This window comes from Martes martes (assembly GCF_963455335.1).
Source record: "Martes martes genome assembly, chromosome: X".
In the NCBI taxonomy this organism is placed as follows: domain Eukaryota; kingdom Metazoa; phylum Chordata; class Mammalia; order Carnivora; family Mustelidae; genus Martes; species Martes martes.
The window spans coordinates 29,549,669-29,569,255 of NC_137897.1; positions in this window are offsets into that span (position 1 = coordinate 29,549,669).

Below are 19,587 nucleotides of genomic sequence, written 5' to 3' on the forward strand. Positions count from 1 at the left end.
TAATGTGGAAATTCAAGGAATGCAGAATGGCTAAAATGATCCTGAAAGAGAATAATCAAAGTTGGAGGATTTACACTTCTCAAATGCAAAGCTTACTATAAAGCTACAGCAACAAACAGGACCTAGCATAATTAGAGATATAAAACAATGAGTCTATGGCTATACCACCCTGAACGTGCTCGATCTCGTCTGATCTCAGAAGCTAAGTAGGGTTGGGCCTGCTTAGTACTTGGATGGGAGACATATAGAACAAAGAAACAGAACCGATAAACCTGAAATAAACTTTTACATTTATGGTGACGATTATGCCAAGACAATTCAATAGGAAAGAACAGTCTCTTCAACAAATAGTACTGGGACAACTGGATATCTGCATTCAAAACAATGAAGTTATAACTCTTTTCTTATACCATACACAAAAATTAACTCAAAATAGGTCATAAACCAAATGTAAGAGCAAAAATTATAATAATCTTAGAAGAAAATATAGAAGTAAGTCTTTATGACCTTGGGTTGAGCAAAGCCTTTTTTTAAAAAAGATTTTATTTATTTATCTGACAGAGAGAGAGAGAGAGAGAGAACACAAGCAGGGGGAGAGGCAGGCAGAGGGAGAGGCAGGCTTCCCACTGAGCAGGGAGCCGGATGTGGGGCTCCATCCCAGGACCTTGGAATCATGACCTGAGCTGAAGGCAGACACTTAGCCTATGGAGCAACAAAAGAAAAAAAAATAGATAAATCAGACTTCATCAAAATTAAAACCTTTTGTACTTCAAAGGACATCATAAAGAAAATATGAGAATGGGGAAAATATTTGCAATTCATAATTCTGATATAGTGCTTACATCCATGACACATGAACAACTCTTACCATCAACAATAAAGGACAAATAATCCAGTTAGATTAGTGCAAGGACTTTCCTTTTATTGTTGACTAGAACAGCCATTAGAGAGTTTTGAAAAATGATTGACATGATCTGTTTTATGTTCTTGAAGATCACCTTGTCTGTTGGGTGGATGATTAATTGTATAGCAGCAAAAGTGGAAGTAGTGAGGCCATTCAGGGTGCTAGTGCAGAGAACTAAGGGGAGATGAAGGTAGCTTGGACTTATCATTATGGCTGTGGAGGTGCTGAGATATGGTCAGATTTGAATGTAAAGCTGACATGCCACTAGACAAGTTAAGATTGTAATTTGCCTATTATATTTCTTACTGTTAGTCACTTACATAATTGCTTTGTTAGTGTGAGTGTGTGTATTTATAAAACTTCTTTTGTAACCTTATGTTGCCAGACCTTGCTAAGTCAGAACAGTGCACTACCTGTATAAAATATTTGATAATGCCCTAGAATGCTGGATGGACTACTCTAGAAAAAAAGAAACTATTTCTAAAAAAGCATCTTAAATCGTTGTAATAGAATTGAGGATTACCTAGGCAACTAGCTTCCTAAGAGTGGCTCAGAGGATTGGATTTTGGAAACAAATATGAGCTTTGTCCCTTGCTTGTTGTGTTATCTTGGCCAAGTTATGAATATTTTCAAACTTAAAGGTATCTTCTATAGAATGGATAAAATAACAACTTTTTGCCAGCTTGATGAGAAAATATTGTGCTTTGGCATATGTAAAAAGCCCAAGGGGCAACTGGGTGGCTCAGTCAGTTGAGCATCTGAATCCTGATCTCAGCTCAGGTTTTGATCTCAGGGTCATGAGTTCAAGCCGCAGGTTGGGCTCCATGCTGGGCATAGAGCCTACTTTAAATAACTAAGTAATTAAGTAAATAAAGTGCCTGATACAGAACAGAAAGCTCATAAGCAATAACCAAAATAAGTCATTTTAATGCATTATTAGATCAAGGATGTCTGGGTTTTCAATCATTCTCTTTGTAAAGAAACACATGTATACATACTGTGACATATGACTATTCAGATTTTTTTTTTAAATCCTGTGAAATTCTGAGTCATTAAATACAATAGGATAATAGACACTGACTTCATTGCCTCAATAATTTTTCAAAATCCATTGCTCAATTCCTCAAATTTTCAGAGAGAGAGAGGAAATTATAGAAGGAAAATTACATTCTTGCATTAAATGAAGAAACTCCAGAAATTCTGGGCTATAAAACAGATGAGAATTATAAAGTAATATTTGAAAAAATGCAATAAAAATTAATGTTTAATTTTAACTACTATTACTTTTTCATCTTTTATTTCTTTATATTAAAAATATGTGGAAAATATAAAACAAAAGCATAAGTCAGAACTAGAAAACTCAACCAGATGATGTGGGCTAGTGAGCTGACAGTAAGGAAGTAGTTTTTCTGAAAAATGAAGTGAAGACTAACCTAGGAGAAATATTAGAAAACTAAGCATCTTGCAAATTGCCTTAAAATATGTGGATGATTTAAAGAAGAAAAAAATTTTTTTAAGATTTTATTTATTTATTTGACAGAGAGAGAGAGATCACAAGTAGGCAGAGAGGCAGGCAGAGAGAGAGGGAGAAACGGGCTCCCTGCTGAGCAGAGAGCCCGATGTGGGGCTTGATCCCAGGATCCTGAGACCATGACCTAAGCTGAAGGCAGAGGCTTAACCCACTAAGCCACCCAGGCACCACAAAGAAGAAAATTTTTAAATGAAAAAGAAATTAAGAGAGATATAATGAATCTAGAGGAAGTGGTGGATATGGAGGGAAGAAAAAAAAATCCAAAATACATGTACTATGAAGAAAAAGAAAATTAAAGCAATGGAATAAAAAATAAGAAATATAATACAAGTTTTAATTCAAGCAAGCTTTTAGTTTTAAAAAAGTACTGTACTAAAAGGATACACTATATAACTGACAAAAAATGCTCAACACTGAGATATATTCTACTAAAATAATATTTTAAAGGAAAATCATCTGGGCATTTAGGCAAAATGATTCACTTATCAAATGAATCAAAATGATTCACTTATAAAGAAAAGACAATGAGATTATCAGAAAAAAATTTAACACTTCTATTTTATGTCTGGAAAGGACAGAGTTAAGAAACTCAAAAGAAGTGTGCCTAGTTGGCTCAGTTGGTTAAACATCTGCCTTCTGCTCAGGTCATGATCCCTGGGTCCTGGGACAGAGCCCTGCATTGGGCTCCCTGCTCAGTGGACAGCCTGCTTCTCCCTCTGCCCACCCACCCCCCTTCCCTGCTCTTGCCGGTGCCCTCTCTTTCTTTCTCAAAAATGAATAAATAAAACCTTAAAAAAAAGAAACTTAAAAGAAAAGAATGAGTTAACAAAGGAATTTTAATATATCTATGTGTAGTGTGTTGAATCGTGGCTCCCAAAATATAGGTTCAAGTCCTAACCTCCATACCTGTGAATGTGACTTTGTTTGGAAATGTAGTCCTTGCAAAAGTAATTCAGTAAAAGATCTCAAGATGAGATAATCCTGGATTAAGATTGGGCCCTAAATCCAATAACCATTGTCCTCATAAGAAATATTAAGAGGACACAGGGGGAGAAGTCAAGATGGCGGAGAAGTAACAGGCTGAGATGACATTAGGTAGCAGAAGATCAGCTAGATAGTTTATCAAACCATTCTGAACACCTACAAATCCAACAGGAGATGGAAGAGAAAAGGAGCAACAATTCTAAAAACAGAAAATAGACCATTTTCTGAAAGGTAGGACCGGCGGAGAATGAATCCAAAGCAACGGGAAGATAGACCGCAGGAGGAGGGGTCGGCTCCCGGCAAGAGGCAGAGCAATGGAGCACAAAATCAGGACTTTTAAAAGTCTGTTCCACTGAGGAACATCACTCCAGAGGCTAAGCCGGGGTGAAGCCCATGCAGGGACAGCATGGCCTCAGGTCCCACGGGGTCACAGAAGGATCAGGGGTGTCTCAGTGTCACAGAGCTCACAGGTATTAGAGCGGGGAAGCCAGCTACAGAGACGGAGCTGAGGAGTGAGCTCTCAACTCGGGGCTACCTTACATTGTGATCCATGGCACAGACCACTGCTCTGTGAGCAGGGACCCCACAAGATCCAGGGAGACCCCCCTGGAAGAGCACAGCGACCTGCATGGTTTAGAGACTTCAGGCGGGGCTGTGTGCCAGAGACAGAGACGCTTGGTCACAGGCTGAGTAAGCTTGGAGCGCAGCCGGAGGCCAGGGAGACCGGAGGGATTGAGCGCTTTTCTCCAACTCCTCTCGGAGGAGTCGGCTCCTCCAGGCTGGAGATTGGGAGACTGCCATTATCATTCCCATCCTCCTGAACTCTACAGAAAGCGTTCAGGGAACAAAAGCTCCCAAAAGCGAACCTGAGCGGATTACTTACCCCAGCCCCTGGTGAGGGCTGTGCAATTCTGCCTTAGGCAAAGACACTTGAGAATCAATACAACAGGCCCCTCCCCCAGATGATCAGCAAGAAATCCAGCCAAGACCAAGTTCACTTACCAAGGAGAACAGCTGAATTCCAGAAGAGGAAAAAACAAAGCATGGAATTCATGCCTTTCTTCCCATGATTACTTAGTCTTGAAAGTTAATTAAATTTTTTTTAATTTTATTTTTTTTCTTCTGCCAGAATCTTTTAACTTTTACCCTTTCTTCTTTTAACTTTTTTTAACTAGTTTATCTTAATACCTTTCATTAAAAAAAATCTTTTTTGAACCTTCATTATTATAGTCATATTTTATCCTTCATGGTATCTAACTTTATTTTTTGTATACACATAGGGTTTTTTCTTCTAAAAAATTTTTTGGAATACAACTTCTTAGATCAAAATATAGCCTAAATCTAGCAGAGGGCTTTGTTCTAGTCTCCAGCCTGAGTAAATTATCTCCACTTTCTTTTTCTTTATCCTCCCAACCAACTTATCTTATCAATTCCTTTTTAGAAATTAAAAAAAAAATTTTCATCTTTATAGTCATATTCCATCCCTTCATCATGTTTACCCTTATATATGTTTTTCATTCTTCAAAATTTTGGGAGGTAGTTTCTTCTAAGAGACCAAATGCTCCCAAAATTAAGTGAGTGACCCTGTTCTATTCACCAGTCTAATATATATATATTTTCTTTTTTATATTTTTTCTTTTTTTAATTTTTAACATTTTTTTTTTATGAACTTCTTTTTAACCCGTTTCTTCCCCCCATGATTTGGGGTCTCTTCTGATTTGGTTAAAGCACATTTTCCTGGGGTTTTTGCCACCCTTTTAGTATTTTATTCTCTCATTCATATATTCTTATCTGGATAAAATGACAAGGCGGAAAAACTCACCACAAAAAAAAAAGAACAAGAGGCAGTACCGAAGGCTAGGGACCTAATCGATATGGACATTGGTAATATGTCAGATCTAGAGTTCAGAATGATGATTCTCAAGGTGCTAGCCAGGCTTGAAAAAGGCATGGAAGATATTAGAGAAACTGTCTGGAGAAATAAAAACACTTTCTGGAGAAATAAAAGAACTAAAATCTAAACAAGTTGAAATAAAAAAAGCTATTAATGAGGTGCAATAAAAAATGGAGGCTCTTACTGCTAGGATAAATGAGGCAGAAGAGAGAATTAGTGATATAGAAGACCAAATGACAGAGAATAAAGAAGCTGAGCAAAAGAGAGACAAAAAAATACTGGACCACAAGGGGAGAATTTGAGAGATAAAAAAAATACCATAAGATGAAACAACATTAGAATAATTGGGATTCCAGAAGAAGAAGAAAGAGAGAGGGGAGCAGAAGGTATATTGGAGAGAATTATTGTAGAGAATTTCCCTAATATGGCAAAAGGAACAAGCATCAAAATCCAGAAGGTGCAGAAAACCCCCCTCAAAATCAATAAGAATAGCTCCACACCCCGTCATCTAATAGTATAATTTACAAGTCCTAGTAACAAAGAGAAAATCCTGAAAGCAGCCCGGGAAAAGAAGTCTGTAACATACAATGGTAAAAATATTAGATTGGCAGCACTCTTATCCACAGAGACCTGGCAGGCCAGAAAGAACTGGCATGATAGATTCAGAGTACTAAATGAGAAAAATATGCAGCCAAGAATACTCGATTCATCTAGGCTATCATTGAAAATAGAAGGAGAGATAAAAAGCTTCCAGGACAAACAAAAACTAAAAGAATTTGTAAACACCAAATCAGCTCTACAGGAAATATTGAAAGGGATCCTCTAAGCAAAGAGAGAGCCTAAAAGTTGTAGATCAGAGAGGAACAGAGACAATATACAATAATAGTCACCTTACAGGAAATACAGTGGCACTAAATTCATATCTCTCAATACTTACCCTGAATGTAAATGGGCTAAATGCCCCAATCAAAAGACACAGGGTATCAGAATGTATATAAAAAAAAAAATCCATACGCTGTCTACACGAAACTCATTTTAGACCCAAAGACACCTCCAGATTTAAAGTGAGGGGGTGGAAAACAATTTACCATGCTAATGGACATCAGAAGAAAGCTGGAGTGGCAATCCTTATATCAGATCAATTAGATTTTAAGCCAAAGACTATAATAAGAGATGAGGAAGGACACTATATCATGCTCAAAGGGTCTGTCCAACAAGAAGATCTAACAATTTTAAATATCTATACCCCTAACATGGGAGCAGCCAACTATATAAACCAATTGACAACAAAATCAAAGAAACACATCGACAATAATACAATAATAGTAGGGGACTTTAACACTCCCCTCACTGAAATGGACAGATCATCTAAGCAAAAGATCAACAAGGAAATAAAGGCCTTAAATGACACACTGGACCAGATGGACATCACAGATATATTCAGAACATTCCATCCCAAAGCAACAGAATACACATTCTTCTCTAGTGTACATGGAACATTCTCCAGAATAGATCACATCCTGGGTCACAAATCAGGTCTCAACCGGTACTAAAAGACTGGGATCATTCCTTGCATATTTTCAGACCACAACGCTCTGAAGCTAGAACTCAGTCGTAAGAGGAAATTTGGAAAGAAACCAAATACATGGAGACTAAAGAGCATTATACTAAAGAATTAATGGGTCAACCAGGAAATTAAAGAAGAACTTAAAAAATTCATGGAAACAAATGATAATGAAAACACAATGGTTCAAAATCTGTGGCAACAGAAGCAAGGGCAAAAATGAACTATTGGGACTTCATCAAGATCAAAAGCTTTTGCACAGCAAAGGAAACAGTCAACAAAACCAAAAGACAACTGACAGAATGGGAGACGATATTTGCAAACGACATATCAGATAAAGGGCTAGTGTCCAAAATCTATAAAGAGCTTAGCAAACTCAACACCCAGAGAACAAATAATCCAATCAAGAAATGGGCAGAGGACATGAACAGACATTTCTGCAAAGAAGACATCCAGATGCCCAACAGACACATGAAAAAGTGCTCCACATCACTCGGCATCAGGGAGGTACAAATCAAAACCACAATGAGATACCACCTCACACCTGTCAGAATGGCTAAAATTAACAAGTCAGGAAATGACAGATGCTGGTGAGGATCCAGAGAAAGGGGAACCCTCCTACACTGTTGGTGGGAATGCAAGCTGGTGCAACCACTCTGGAAAACAGCAAGAAGGTTCCTCAAAAAGTTGAAAATAGAGCTACACTATGACCCAGCAATTTCACTACTGGGTATTTACCCTAAAGATACAAATGTAGTGGGGGCGCCTGGGTGGCTCAGTGGGTTAAAGTCTCTGCCTTTGGCTCAGGTCATGGTCTCAGGGTCCTGGGATCGAGCCCCACATCGGGCTCTCTGCTCAGCAGGGAGCCTGCTTCCTCCTCTCTCCCTGCCTGCCTCTCTGCCTACTTGTGATCTCTGTCTTTCAATTAAATAAATAAAATCTTTAAAAAAAAAAAAAGATACAAATGTAGTGATCCAAAGGGGCACATGCACCCGAATGTTTATAGCAGCAATGTCCACAATAGCCATACTATGGAAAGAACCTAGATGTCCATCAACAGATGAGTGGATAAAGAAGTGGTATATATATACAATGGAATACTATGCAGCCATCAAAAGAAATGAAATCTTGCCTTTTGTGACAATGTGGATGGAACTAGAGGGTATTATGCTTGGTGAAATAAGTCAATTGGAGAAAGACAACTATCATATGATCTCCCTGATATGAGGAAGTGGAGATGCAACGTGGGGGGTTTGGGGGGTAGGAAAAGAATAAATGAAACAAGATGAGATCAGCAGGGAGACAAACCATAAGAGACTCTTAATCTCACAAAACAAACTGAGGGTTGCCGGGGGGAGAGGGGTAGGGAGAGGGTGATGGGGTTCTGGACACTGGGGAGGGTATGTGCTATGGTGAATGCTGTGAAGTGTGTAAACCTGGCGATTCACAGACCTGTACCCCTGGGGCTAATAATACATTATATGTTAATAAAAAAATTAAACAACTTAAAAAAAGAGATATTAAGAGGACACAAAGACACATAAAGCAGATTTTATGAAGGTGGAGGCATACGTTGTCATTTGCTACAACAAGCCAAGCATCTCTAGGAGCCACCAGAAGTTAGAAGAGGCAACAAAGGAGTCTCTTCTAGAGCTCTGGAGAGAGGCTGGCCCTTCCTATCTCTTGATTTTGGACTTCTGGTCTCCAGAATTGTGAGAGAATACAGTTCTGTTGTTTCAACCTACCCAAGTTTGTGGTATTTTGTTTATGGCAGCCCTAGGAAATAAATACAGATTTTGGTACCTGCAAGTATGATGCTTCTAAAAGAAACACCTAAAAAATGTGGAAATGGCTTTGAAACTTGGTAGTGAGCAGAAACTTGAAGAATTTTGAGGCACATGACAGAAAAATCTTACATTCCATTGAAGAGATTATCAGTGAAAATATGGACATTGGAAGCACTTCTTATAAGGTCTCAGAAGGAAATGAGGAACATGTTATTTACTAGAAACTGGAGGAAAGGCGATCCTTCTTATAAAGTGTTATAAAATTTGGTTGAGTTGTGCTCTACTGTTGTTTGCATAACAGAACAGGGGAAAAAAAAAAACATTTAGCTGAGGAGATTTACAAGAAAAGTGTTGAAGGCATAGCCTGGTTTCTCCTTGATACTTATAGTAAAAATGAGAGGAATGAACTAAATTGAGGCAATAGCTGTTAAACAAAACAAACTAATACTTGCTGATTTGGGAGGTTTTTGTCCTATCTAGATTGTAAATGAACTAAAATTAATAAATCCACTTCTGGAAGAGCGTACACTATATAGAGGATCCCAGGGTTTGCCTGGATAACCTTTTAGTGAAGAGACTAGGCAGGTGACTAATGGATCCACTCAACCATCTCAACAGAAGTCAGAAAAAAAAATATGGAGTTACCAAGGAATGATCTGCAGAAGATCCTCTTGTCTAACAGAATAGATCCCCATAGACTATATGGGATAACCACAGTGTTTTTTGAGAATGTGGGATCAGCAAAAGCATTGCTGGCTCAGACTGAAGGGAATGGAGACAGGACAAAGTGAAAAAGGGCAATCAGATTTCAAAAACTGTACAGGCAGGAAACAGGTTGATAGAACTAATCACCTACAAATATGTAATATCCTTCAAGAAAAAGGAACCATCTCCAAGAGCAGAAATGTGGGTGCAGAGGCAGAAGCCAGAGAGGTGGACCCAGAGGGCAAATCCTTTACAGGCCCAAAGGATGAACTTCAAGTCATAGATTATTTCTAGGTCTTAAGACATGATGGAATTTGCCTTGTTGGGTTTGTAACTTGTTTAGAAGCAGTGATCAGTTTATTGCCTCCAATTTCTCTGTACGGCAACAGGCATAGTTTATCAATGACAGCTCTGCCATTGTATTTGGGAAGCAGACAACTTGTTTTCTAGTTTCACAGGTCCACAAATGGAGGAGAATTTTTCCTAGAATGGATCCTGGTTTAGATGATTTAGGAGATGATATTTGGTACTATTGAGCTGATGATACCTAGATGAGATGTTGGATTTGGACTTGATGTTATACTAATGGATTGAGATTTGGGGGGGGGGGGTGTGTTGGGGGTGAATGTATTTTGCACATGAGACAGAAATAAAGTCTATAGGCCTGAAGGTGGACTGCAGTGATTGAATTGTGGCCTGCAAAAGATATTTCTAAGTCATAACTTTTGGTGCTTGGGAATGTGACCTTATGTGAAAAGAGATTTATTAAAGATCTCAAAATCTTTAACTTAATTTAGGTTGGGGCCAAAATTCAATGGTAAGTGTTCTTCTAAGAGGCAAACAAGGATGTGAGGATAATCTGGCTGTGACATCTGTCACCCCACTGATTACCAGTGTTGACTGAATTGATCTGGCTGGCATGTGTCTCTTCCTCCTTCACCACTCCATGTGTATCCCTCCTGAAGCTATGCACTCATTCAAAGACGAAGTCCTTCTGCAACAGAGGAGGACTGTTCTTCAGTCAGGGGTGTATGAGTAATTGCACTCCCATGCTAGAACCTCCCATCAAGGTCTCAAAGTCCATTTTTTTAGGAGAATATAGATCAGTCAAGCTTCCAAGACTCCAGACACAACCAAATGAAGTGCAGCATGTGGCAGTCTGCTTTTCTTTTTAAAAAGAGGGAGTCACACAAGACACATAGACACGCATGAAAAATGCCATGTGAAGACAGTGGCAGAGATGCTATTAAGCTGCCACAAGTCAAGGAAAATTAGGAGCAACCAGAAGCTAAAAGAGACAAGGGAAGATTCTCCCCTGGAGACTTTGGGAGGAGTGTAGCCCTGTTGACATCTTGATTTCAGACTTCAGGCTTCCAGAACTATGAGAGGATAGATTTATGTTGTTTTAAGCCACCTAATTTCTGGGTAATTTGTTACTGCAGCCCTAGGAAACTAACTTAACAAGCAAACATATATTCAAAAATAAAAGCTCAGAGAATATTATTTTCACAAGCCCCTCCTGAAGAATCAAAGAAATAAGTTCAGACAATTAAAATGACTGGAGCAGTGTTAACATAAGAATTAATTACATTTTAGGGACGCCTGGGTGGCTCAGTTGGTTAAGCGGCTGCCTTCGGCTCAGGTCGTGATCCCAGCGTCCTGGGATCGAGTCCCACATCCGGCTCCTTGCTCCGCAGGGAGCCTGCTTCTCCCTCTGCCACTCTGTCTGCCTGTGCTCGCGCTCTCTCTCTCTCTCTCTCTCTGACAAATAAATAAATAAAATCTTTAAAAAAAAAAAAAAAAAAAAAAAAGAATTAATTACATTTTAACCTATAAACATAAATAAAAATGAAGATTATAAGGAAAAGATAGTACATAATGATGATACTTTCTAACACTATAGGTAGAGAGAATAAATACACAAAATAGTAGAGAAATGAGGAGAGTATAAATAAAATAGAGTAAGTTCCCAGGTTGCCTTATGGCTATGAACTATGAATAAAAATACATTACTTCATATTAGATGATGGTAAAAGACAGTAACTAAAAATCGAATGGAATAAACATATTATAAAAAAGTAGTAGTTTAATGATACCAATTAGAGCAAAAATGTAAACTTTTCTATACACCAAAAGGATTCAAAATGTGTATGTTTAAGAGACAGAAAGAAACAGAATGAAACAAATGGTATCGTGCAAAACCATATATATACATGTGCATATAAATATAAATAATCAATTTTAAGAATGTCAAATAGGTTAAACCTCCTACTCAAAGGAGAAGAAATAAGATTTGCTTACAAAATAAAACACTGTGATGTATAAAGAAAAGATAGCTAATAATTTTTTTTAAAGGTAGGCATGGATAAACATGTAAATGCAAATAAAAAGAAAGTAAAGGAGGCGCCTGGGTAGCTCAGTCAGTTAAGCATCTGCCTTCTGCTCAGGTCATTATCCCTGGGTCCTGGGATTGAGCCCTGCATCAGGTTCCCTGCTCAGCAGGGAGTCTGCTTCTCCCTCTCCCTCTGCCTGCCACTCTGCCTACTTGTGGTCTCTATCTCTCTGTCAAATAAATAAATAATACCTAACAAAAAAAAATTCTTAAAAAAATAAAGAAAGGTCCTAAACCTAATAATTGAAAAAGTAGTTGTCAAACAAAACATTAAAACAGTTGAGAATACTTTATAATGTTAAAGGTGATATTCTCAAAGAATATAAAACAGGTATTAATATTTCTGCATCTAATAATTTAGCAAAACCAAACTCATTTTAAAAATCTGAAAATATCAGGAGAAATAGAGTGAAACTGAGTATCACTAGGAGCTTTTAGCATACCTTTCAAAAACTAAATTAAGTAAACCAAAAAATGTTATACGTATAGAAGACTTCAACAACATAATAAACCAGGTATATCTTATTGATATAAATATTAAACTCTGAGAAACACAAACTCATCATATTTTCAATTGCACATAAAAAATTCATAAAAATTAACCATGGTTTACTTAAGACACACACATACATACACACATGCACACTTCATTCACGTAAGTCATAAACAGCTTTCTCAATCCATAATATGATAAAACCAGAAAATTTCACCAGCATACCTACCCTAAAAGAGTGTGCAAAACAAGTTTTCTAAGAAAAAGAAAATGAGCAAAGAAGAAACCTTGGAGCATCAGGAAGTTTGAAAGTATATGATAAGCCAAAATAATGAGTAAAAACAATAAATATTCCTTTACCTCTTGAGTTTTCTAAATTACGAATGACAGTGGAATCTAAAGTTTTAACACAATGGAGCACTTCGGCAGCTCAGTCATTTAAACAACTGACACTTGATTTTGGCTCAGGTCATGATCTGAGAGTCATGAGATGGAGCCCCACATCAGGCTCTATGCTCAGTGGAGAGTCTGCTGAAGATTTTCTCCCACCCCCTCTGCCCCTTTCCCCACTCATGCTATCTCTTTCTCCCTCAAATAGATAACTAAATCTTTAAAAAAAAATAAAGTAGTAACACTGTTTCTAAGTGCATGTAGAGAAAATACTTGATAATCATGTTATAAATGGGGGAGCATAAAAGGATGAAAAGGCGGGCGCTTGAGTGGCTCAGTGGGTTAAAGCCTCTGCCTTCGGTTCAGGTCATGATCCCAGGATCCTGGGATCGAGGCTTGCATCGGGCTCTCTGCTCGGCACCTGCTTCCCCTCCTCTCTGCCTGCCTCTCTGCCTGCCTCTCTGCCTACTTGTGATCTCTGTCTGTCAAGTAAATAAATAAAGTCTTAAAAAAAAGGGGGGGGGGATGAAAAGGGAGGTAAGGGTTCTATATTACACTCAAACTGGTAAAACATAAACACCAGTAGACTGTGATAAGTAATACACATGTAATATGATTCTTAGAGCAACTACTAAAGTAACCAAGGATAAACACTCAGAATCACCATTAATAAATCAAAGTGAAAATCCAGCAAATAATCAATTAACCTGCAGGAAGACAGGAAAATAGAGAAATGGAAAACAAAATGAACAAAGAAAAAATTTAAGAATAAAATGGTACAATTAAGTTCTCACATACAAATAATTGCATTAAATGTAAATGATGTAAATATGCCAGTTAAAGGAAATAAACTGGCATGGTGGATTAAAAAATATGACCCAACTATAGACCACAAGAAACTCACTTCAAATATAAAACAAATTGATACAGTCAGGTTGAAACTAAAACGGTGGGGAAAGGTATATCATACAAACATGACGAAAAGAAGGAATGATTTTATTAATATTAGATAAATAACATTTCAGAGATAAGAAAATCATCAGAGAAAGAGAGGTACATTAAATAATGATAAAAGAATCAATTCACTAAGAAAAAAAAAGTCATCTTAAATGTGTATGTACAAAGCAACAGAGCTTCAAAAATGTGTAGTAAATGCTGATAAAACTGAAAGGAGAAATAGACAAATACATAATTATAGTTTGAGATTTCCACATCCCTTTCTTAGATTGAACAACTAGACAGAACATAATCAAATATATAGAACTCAACAATGCCATCAAACAATAGAAAGTAATTAACATTTATAGAACACATCATCTAACTAGAAGAGAATATGTATTTAAGTGTCCATGAAACATACACCAAAATAGACCATATCATAGGCCATAAAATGAAGGTCAACAATTTTAAAAGAACTGAAGTCATACAGAAAGTGTTCTCTGGCCTAAATGGAATTAAAGTAGAACTAACTAAAAGATAACGGGAAAATCTCCAAACACTTGGAAACTAAGTAGCATGCTTCTAAATAATCAATGGTCAAAGAAGAAATTCCAAAGAAAGTTAAAAAAATAGAGAACTGATGATTATCGAGGGGAGGGGGTTTGGGAATGGGATGAAATAGGTCATGGGGATTAAGGAGTGCACTTCTCATGATGAACACATGGTGATGTATGGAAGTCCTGAATTACTACATTGTACACTTGACACTAATATAACACTGTATGTTAACTTACTGGAATTAAAATAAAAACTTAATAAATAAAAATGAAAATACGACATATCAAAGTTTGTGGGACACAGCTAAAGTAGGGCTGAGACAGAAATTGATAGTACAAAATGCATACATTAGGGCCCAGAACAATAATCTTAAATTCCCACTTAAAGAATGTAAAAAAGGAAGAACAAAAACCCAAAGCAAGCAGAAGGTAAGAAATAATTAAGAGAAGAAATCAATGAAATTGAAAACAGAAAAATGATAGGGAATAGGAATGAAATGAAGTACTGATTGTTTGAAAAGATCAATACAATTGATAAATCTCCAGCAAAAATGATGTAAAAAAAGAGAAGGCACACAAATTAGCAATATCAAGAATGAAACAAGGGACATCAATAAAGACCAACAGGCATCTGCAAGATAACAAGCGGCTATGTGAACAATCCTACACACATAGTTTTGATGACTTAGATGAAATTAACCAATTCCTCAATATGGGGTTTGTCCCCTGGAGACCATGTGACTTTGGAAGATGCCCAGGACATATGTTAGGGGAATTCTGCACATAAATTGCATTAGCAGCAGTACTGATGCCCATCTCCCTAATCAGCTTACTGAAAATTATCTCTGATATCATCTCTACATTTCTCTATCTTCTCTTCAAGGGACTTTACAGGCCAGTTATGACAGCAATACACATATATAAAACAAAAGAATAGTACATAAATTTAAGGTAGTATAACCTTAAATAGGAGAGAGCGGGAGGAAAGAAGGGAGAATGGAAGGAAGGGAAAAAAACACTAATATTTGCATGTGTCCCTGAACAACAAAATGCAACATATAGTTTCAGAAAACAGAGAAAGGCACTCTACAAAGAACTAGTCACCTGTCGGGCATCAGGACATGAATTGCTTAGCAACACATTGTGATTTGCATTAAGTCAGCAGGCTCTTTGATACCAAGGCACAAACAGATGTCTACAGTATTCTGTAAAACGTGTATTTGTTTGTTTGTTTGTTTGGCTTCTAAAGCTTGTACTCAATTCCTTTAACCATCCTGTTGCCCTCCTGATCTTTTGCCTAAAATGATATGCCATTTTGACAAAACATATATATACCATCTGTTTTCAACAAATACCACGTACTTTCTCCAAGGACACTGAATGTTACTGTTCCCATGCCTCTATTTTAATTTTCCTTTTATCACAGCCTCTTCTTCCCAAACAATATTTGCCTCACTTATAAACCACAGCAGGGGTACTGGTTTTTCTTGATAATTACACTGGTGCCTTAGTTTTTACACTAAGAGGTCACATAGACCATTTGTTGGGAAGACTAGAGCTTGAAGGAGAACACTCAAGTGTTTTCATCATTTAAAGTGAAGTCACATCATCTCACTTTCTTTTTAGAGAACCACCATTTGTTCTTCTTTGTTGGGTCAAAATATAGGACAGTCAGATATATCTCTAAGTAGACAACTTATCAAAGTTCTCGTCAGAAAACAGCAATTATGTCCCTGCCTTAGCATGCATGCCAAAGCCTGTGGCCAACTTAGCAATGTCCCTTTCCTGCTCTCTTTCCATACTGCTGTCTCATGAAGGCTGTGGAAAAATTCAAAGGGTAAAAAAGGTTCTTAGAATTCCTAGCACACTCTGTGCTACTCTCCCCAGATGTGTGTTCTCTTAAATCATCTTTAAATTCTAAATTTTGCAGCATGAAAGCCACTGGGATCCCATCGTGACAGTACTGGCTAGCCAGCCAGTGGAGTGACAGCAGGGCTCATTGTTGGCCTTTGTGACATGCAGTGTTCAAGGCTGTCAAGCCTGAGCTCGGTCTCTGCATCCACCCACACTGGACACACTAAAAGATTAGAAAGTAAATCCTCACTTGTCAAGTTCAGTAGAAGGATGTTTCTCAGGTATCTAGTTTCAGATACAAGGTTCTTAAGTATGTAGCTGTAGTTTTTTAAAGCTGTGAAATTCAGTCTTAAGTCATAAACACATCTTATTTCCCTAGAAGCCTGGCAGAAAACCCAGCTATAAATGAGCAAATGAAAGCCATAAAGATGAGAGCATGTTTAGCAGAAAGGGATGCTTATAGGTTTATGTGAAACTAAAGAAGTTTTCTTATTTTTTATGAATATTTAAATAATTTTAATAGCTTATTAAATTTCTCCTTACTTAGGTCATTGATAATGGTAAGAAGAAAATGCCTCAAACAAGGACAAATGAGAACTCTTTCTTACACATCATTTTTTCACTTCTATTATTTAGAAAATTGAAGGCAGACTGCATTCAAGCATACTGGGATTTACTACCTGAACTCAGCGGACAATTGCCACTCTTTCACTACCATCTGAGTTACAAAGATCTGGCATAAGAATGAAATACAACTTGACAACTGTGGAGTGAAAATGGACCTGTCTTAATGTCCAACTGCTTTGGTTTGAGCTCCCTTGCAGAACTCACATCCCTTAAAAAGTACAGCTGTCAGCAGTCCATGTATCATTTTTTAAATTCATCTGTCCTGGTCCTGGATTTACTGATCTTTGACCGCAAATGCATTGCTTTCAGGGCCTCTTCATCTAATCCCCCAAATTGAAGAATGTGCCCAGAAGAGCACAGAAACAAAACAAACGGGAAAAACCAAAATAAGAGAAAATCCCAACCCAAAGAATCACCATCTGTCTTCCCACTCTCACTTGTCTCTGGGTCTCCATCATTTTTGATAGCACACGGCCTGTCCCATATTCCGAACTCTGCAATCTGGTGCTGCTCCTTAAAAGTATCAGCCTTTGGCTTGCCCATTTTATCAAGTCAGGTTAACCAGTTTGTTTCCCAAGTCTTAGGGATCACAGTCCCTCAGTGCCTGACATGCTATTCAATACCTTAAGAAAATTGTTTCAGATATTTTGGCCAGTTTTCCTTTTCTTTTTCCTTCCTTCCTTCTTTCCTTTTTTTTTTTTTTTTCTTTTTAGAGAGAGAGCGAGAGCATTTGAGCCAGAGTGAGGGGCAGAAGGAGAGGGAGAGAGAGAATCCTAAGCAGGCTTCATACCCAGCGCAGAGCCCGAGGCAGGGCTCCATCTCAAGACCCTGAGATCATGACCTGAGTCGAAATCAAGAATCCCATGTTTAACCGACTGAACCACACAGTCTCCCCTGACCAGTGTTTTTAGTTCATTCACGTGGGAGGGTAAATCCAGCCCATTTATAGATCTTAGAGGTGGAAGTCTCCTGCCATTTTTTATTATCATCTTTTACCCATCATTAAGTGTAAAACGCACCTAACTTGTTCTCTTTAATATTCTTCAGGGATCACAACCCTCCTTTCTGCAGCCCTTTAGCTCTGCCTTGGATTTGCCAGAAGAGTAACTAGATTCCTCTGACCTGCTCTCACACCTTTGACCTTATACTGTTACTCCATGAGCTTTGACATTACCTTTCTCAAGGGAAAACATAGAAAACATTAATAAATAAGAGCTTACTCTTTAAAATGTTCATTGTTTTAGGAGTTTCCCATTTGTCAGTGAGATCCAGGGCTGCACTGTTACTAGCTATGAAATATATTTGGATTTTCAACTTTACCTCAATTCACACTGTCAACAATCATAGATAATTTGGCTTTGCTTCTGAAGGTGTTGCCTGCAGAATATTAATTCTTGGATGACTTATCTTACAGATTAATTATATAAGAACCTCAGGCAATATCCCCATTCTCCTAAAACAGATTATAATAAACACAAACATGTATGTCCTGTGTTCCCAAGCTTCAAGAATTATACTAGGCCTCAAAAAAGGATAGTAATGGAGAAAATAATACTGTGGTTTCATATAGTTTCTCTGCTAGGACTACAAATTCTCATTTTATATTCCTAAGGCTAACCATCATGTTTCTATTTCCTGACAATTATCATTAATTTTAAGCTGTTTAATTGTAAAATTAATGATCACTGTAGAAAATTTGGAAAGTCCAGAAAATTACATAGAAGAAATAAAAAACCTGAATAGTTTCATACTTTAAAGTTAACTTCATTTATTGTTGGTGGATTTACTGCAAATATTTTGTATCTTTTTGTTTTGTTTTTACTATAATATCATCACCCTCTTTTCATATCCTTAAAAAATTCCAGAAAAAATTTGGAGATGAATGTATAATGTTTCAATGTACGCACACAATAATTTATTCAACTATATCACTAACTTGGGCATTTGTTTTTTGTTTGTTTTCACATTTCCTACCATTTTTTAGTATTATAATGTAATGCATCTCCTTGAACATAACCCTCTAACTCACAGTAAATATATGATTTTTTTAAGCATTTGTTTTTAAACTTCCAGCACCCTTGTCTTGGCTTACCAACATTTCATCCAACTCTCTTGGAAACAGTGATGAGTCAAGCAGGTGTTCCCATAATCTATGTAAGTCAACCCAATACATTTTGTGGTCTTAGAGATGATAAGAGAATAGGGGAAAAGGGCTCTTTTACCACTGGGGTTGCTAAAGCAGAGAGGAGGTGAATCTATAGCTGCTGGGGACCATATTTTCTCCCTTAAAGGAAACCCACCTAAAGAATGAAGTCAAGTAAAACCAGCAGAGAGGAAAGATAGATGCAAGCCCTGGAGAGTCTTGGAATATACTCCTCCATACTGCCTGATCTTGGGTCCTCAGTGCTGCAACTCTTCCTTCAATGTTGTGACCTTCTCCAGTATTCTTTCGAGCTCTAGCAACAGCCTGTTTCCACTTTTAAAAGTTGTTTTGGCTTGGTATCTATCACTTACAACTGAAAAAAAAATTTTTTTAACATCTCTGATTCCCTTTTGGTAACTGATTTCCAGAAGCAAATTTTCTGGCTCAAAAAATAAGAATGTTTTAAGATTCTTGATGCATATTTTCAAATCACATTCCATAATTCTAGTGATCTGCATTCCACTGGTAATCAATTAGGGTTTGCTACAGATAGGTTTTTGAAAAATCTCCAAATGATGATTCATCTTTGGGTTTGAGATTGTAATTCTGTGTCTTTATTTCCCCAATACTTAGGGAGCAGCTACAATGTGTTGGAAATTGTCTGTATATCTAGAATACAAAGCTGAAGGAGATACTGGGCCTCTCTTAATGGAGGTCATATTCAGTAGGGGAAGCATATGGAAGCCCATATAAATATATCAGGATGTGATCAGTGATATGATGATACCCTGGAAATACAGAAGAGTAAGCAATAGTCTGAGAT